Raw genomic sequence first — 4,735 nt, 5'->3', positions numbered from 1 at the left:
CAATATAAACTTTATTTTAATAGATCTTTATTGAAGTATAATTACTTCACAATACTGTGTTAGTTTCTGTTGTACACCAAAGTGAATCAGCCATATGCATACATATGTCCCCATATCCCCTCCCTCTTGAGCCTGCCTCCCATCTTCCCTATCCCACCCCTCTAGGTGATTGCAAAGTACCGAGCTGATCTCCCTGTGCTATGCTTCTGCTTCCCACTAGCTAACTATTTTACATTTGGTAGTGTATATATGTCGATGCTACTCTCACTTTGCCCCAGCTTCCCCCTCCCACCCCGTGTCCTCAAGTCCATTCTCTACATCTACATCTTTATTTCTGCCCTGCAACTAGATTCATCAGTAACTTTTTTTTTAATTCCATATATATGTGTTAGAATATGGTATTTGTTTTTCTCTTTCTGACTTACTTCACTCCGTATGACAGACTCTATATCCATCCACCTCACTACAAATAACTCAGTTTCGTTTCTTTTTATGGCTGAGTAATATTCCATTGTATATATGTGCCACATCTTCTTTATCCATTCATCTGTCAATGGAAATTTAGGTTGCTTCCATGTCCTGGCTATGGTAGATAGTGCTGCAGTGAACATTGTGGTACATGTCTCTTTTTGAATTATGGTTTTCTCAGTGTATATGCCCAGTAGTGGGATTTCTGGGTTGTATGGTAGTTCTATTTTTAGTTTCTTAAGGAACCTCCATACTGTTCTCCATAGTGGCTGTATCAATTTACATTCTCACCAACAGTGCAACAGGGTTCCCTTTTCTCCACATCCTTTCCAGCATTTATTGTTTGTAGACTTTTTGATGATGGCCATTCTGACTGGTGTGAGGTGATACCTCATTGTAGTTTTAATTTGCATTTCTTGAATAATTAGCGATGTTGAGCATCTTTGCATGTGCCTGTTGTCCATCTGTATGTCTTCTTTGGAGAAATGTCTATTTAAGTCTTCTGCCCATTTTTTTTTCCAACATCTTTATTGGAGTATAATTGCTTAACAATGGTGTGTTAGTTTCTGCTTCATAACAAAGTGAATCACCTATACATATACATATATCCCCTTATCTCTTCCCTCTTGCATCTCCCTCCCTCCCACCCTCCCTATCCCACCCCTCTAGGTGGTCACAAAGCACCAAGCTGATCTCCCTGTGCTATGCTGATGCTTCCCACTAGCTATCTATTTTACATTTGGTAGTGTATATATGTCCATGCCACTTTCTCACTTTGTCCCAGCTTACCCTTCTCTCTCCCCGTGTCCTCAAGTCCATTCTCTAGTAGGTCTGCATCTTTATTCCCATCTTGCCCCTAGGTTCTTCATGACCATTTTTTTCTTTTAGATTCCATATATATGTGTTAGCATATGGTATTTGTCTTTCTCTTTCTGACTTACTTCACTCTGTATGACAGACTCTAGGTCCATCCACTTCACTACAAATAACTCAATTTCGTTTCTTTTTATGGCTGAGTAATATTCCATTGTATATATGTGCCACATCTTCTTTATCCATTCATCTGTAGATGGACACTTAGGTTGCTTCCATGTCCTGGCTATTGTAAATAGAGCTGCAATGAACATTTTGGTACATGACTCTTTTTGAATTATGGTTTTCTCAGGGTATATGCCCAGTAGTGGGATTGCTGTGTCATATGGTAGTTCTATTCTTAGTTTTTTAAGGAACCTCCATACTGTTCTCCATAGTGGCTGTATCAATTTACATTCCCACCAGCAGTGCAAGAGTGTTCCCTTTTCTCCACACCCTCTCCAGCATTTATTGTTTCTAGATTTTTTGATAATAGCCATTCTGGCCAGCATGAAGTGATACCTCATTATAGTTTTAATTTGCATTTCTCTAATAATTAGTGATGTTGAGCATCTTTCCATGTGCCTCTTGGCCATCTGTATGTCTTCCTTGGTGAGATGTCTATTTAGGTCTTCCACCCATTTTTTAATTGGATTGTTTGTTTTTTTGATATTGAGCTCCATGAGCTGTTTGTATATTTTGGAGATTAATCCTTTGTCTGTTGTTTCATTTGCAAATATTTTCTCCCATTCTGAGGGTTGTCTTTTTGTCTTGTCTATGGTTTCCTTTGTTATGCCAAAGGTTTTAAGTTTTAGTCCCATTTGTTTATTTTTATTTCCATTACTCTAAGAGGTGGGTCAAAAAGGATCTTGCTATGGTTTATGTCAAAGAGTGTTTTTCCTGTGTTTTCCTCTAAGAGTTTTATAGTGTCTGGTCTTACATTTAGGTCTTTAATCCATTTTGAGTTTATTTTTGTGTATGGTGTTAGGGAGTGTTCTAATTTCATTCTTTTACACATAGCTGTCCAGTTTTCCCAGCACCATTTATTGAAGAGGCTGTCCTTTCTCCATTGTATGTTCTTGCCTCCCTTGTCATTCAACATAAAGTTTAGAATCAGACACAGGTTAGAATCAGTCCACAAAGTAACTTACTGGGATTTTTATTGGAATTCCATTGAATCTATATATCAAGTTGGGAAGAACTTAATTGTAACAATAATAGGTCTTCCTATCCATAAACATGGACTCTCCATTTATTTATGACTTCTTTTATCAGAGTTGTGCAGTTTCCATGATATAGATCTTATTTATATTTTGTTAGATGTATACCTAAATATCTCATTTAGATAATTAGTTAGGTGCTTATGTAAGTGGCATCTGTGTTCTTAATACAAATTTCAGTTGCTGGGCTTCCCTGGTGGCACAGTGGTTGAGAGTCCGCCTGCCGATGCAGGGGACACGGGTTCGTGCCCCGGTCTGGGAAGATCCCACATACTGCGGAGCAGCTGGGCCCGTGTGCCATGGCCACTGAGCCTGCGTGTCCAGAGCCTGTGCTCCACAACAGGAGAGGCCACAACAGTGAGAGGCCCGCGTACCGCGAAAAAAAAAAAAAATTCCAGTTGCTTATTGCTGGTATATAGGAAAGCAATTGACTTTTATATATTTACTTTGTATCCTGAAACCTTGCTATAATTACTTATTATTTCTAGGGGATTATTATTATTACTAATTCTTTGAGATTTTCTACATAGATGATCATGTCATCCGTGGGCAAAGACAGTTTTATATCTTCCTTCCCAATCTGTATACCCAATCTTTTCTTGTCTTATTACATTAGCTGGAACTTCTAGTACAATGTTGAATTGGAGTGATGATAGGAAACATCCTTGGCTTTTTCCAGTTCCTTTGAGGGAAAGCATCTGTTTCTGACTACTAAGTATGACATTAGCTATAGATTTTTTGGTAGATGTTCTTTATCTACAAAAGGAAGATAAAGAGGAAGTTTATCCTCTAATTCTAGTTTGCTGAGAGTAATTTTTTTCATGAACTGTGTTGGGTTTTATCAAATGCTTTTTCTGAATCTATTGATGTGACCATATTATCTTTCTTCTTTAACCTGTTGATGTAACTGATTGCATTACTGGATTACATTTAGAATGTTGAATCAGCTGTGCATACCTTGGTCACATTTGGTCATAGTATGTAATTCTTTTTACAGATTTGAGTTGTTAATATTTTGTTGAGGATTTTGCATTTATGTTGTGAGAGATATCTGTAATTTTCTTGTAATGTCTTTTTTGTCTGGTTTTAGTATTAGATTAATCCTGGTATAATGAGTTAGGAAGTGTTCCCTCTGCTTTTATTTTCCTGCAGAAATTGTAAAGAATTGTTATCATTTGTTCCCTAAACGTTTTGTAGAATTCACCAGTGAACCCATGTGGACCTGGTGCTTTCTGTTTGGGAAGACTATTAATTATTGACTTAATTCCTATAATAAATGTAGATCTATTCAAATTATTTCTTCTTGTGTGAGTTTTGCTGTATGTCCATTAACCTTGTGTATTTGAAGCAATTAGTCCATTTTCTCCAAGTTATGAAATTTATGGGAACACAGTTGTTCATGCTGTTCCTTTATTATTCTTTTAATGTCCATGAGATCAGTAGCGATAGCCTGTCTTTTATCTCTGATAATAGTAATTTGTGTCTTCTTTTATTCTTGGTTAGCCTGGCTAGAGGTTTGTCAATTTTATTATCTTTTCAAAGAACCAGGTTTTGATTTCTTTGATTTTTTGTGTTTTCCTATTTCAGTTTCTTTAACTTCTACTCTCGTTTTTGTTATTTCTTTTTTCTACATACTTTGAAATTCATTTGCTCTTTATCTAGTTTCATAACTAGATTATTGATTTTATATATTTATTCTTTTCTAATATATACATTTGGTGCTATAAATTTCCCTCTAAGCACTGCTTTTGTTGCACCCCACAAATTCTAAGTTGTATTTTCATTTTGTTCAAAATACTTTATTTCTTGAGACTTTTTTTGACTCATGTATTATTTAGAAGTGTGCTGTTTAGTCTCCAAATATTTTGACCTTTTTCAGCTAACTTTTTGTTATTGACTTGTTATTGTGGTCTGAGAGCATACTTTGTATGATTTCCATTTTTAAATTGTTAAGATGTGTTTTACAGCCCATACTTAATATCTACCTTAATGAATGTTCCATGTAAACTTGAGAAGAATTTGATTTCTGTTGTTGTGGGATGATGCAATCCATACCTATGAGCAGATTGATGATTGATGGTACTCTTCAGTTCAATTGTATCCATACTACCTATTGGATCTTCAATTACTAATAGATGGGTTTTTAAGTTTCCAGCTAGAATAATGAATTTGTCTTTCTCCTGTTCTTCTTTCTT

Source organism: Delphinus delphis, chromosome 7 (genome assembly GCF_949987515.2).
Source record: "Delphinus delphis chromosome 7, mDelDel1.2, whole genome shotgun sequence".
Classification (NCBI taxonomy): Eukaryota; Metazoa; Chordata; class Mammalia; order Artiodactyla; family Delphinidae; genus Delphinus; species Delphinus delphis.
Note: the sequence above shows the minus strand (reverse complement) of the source record.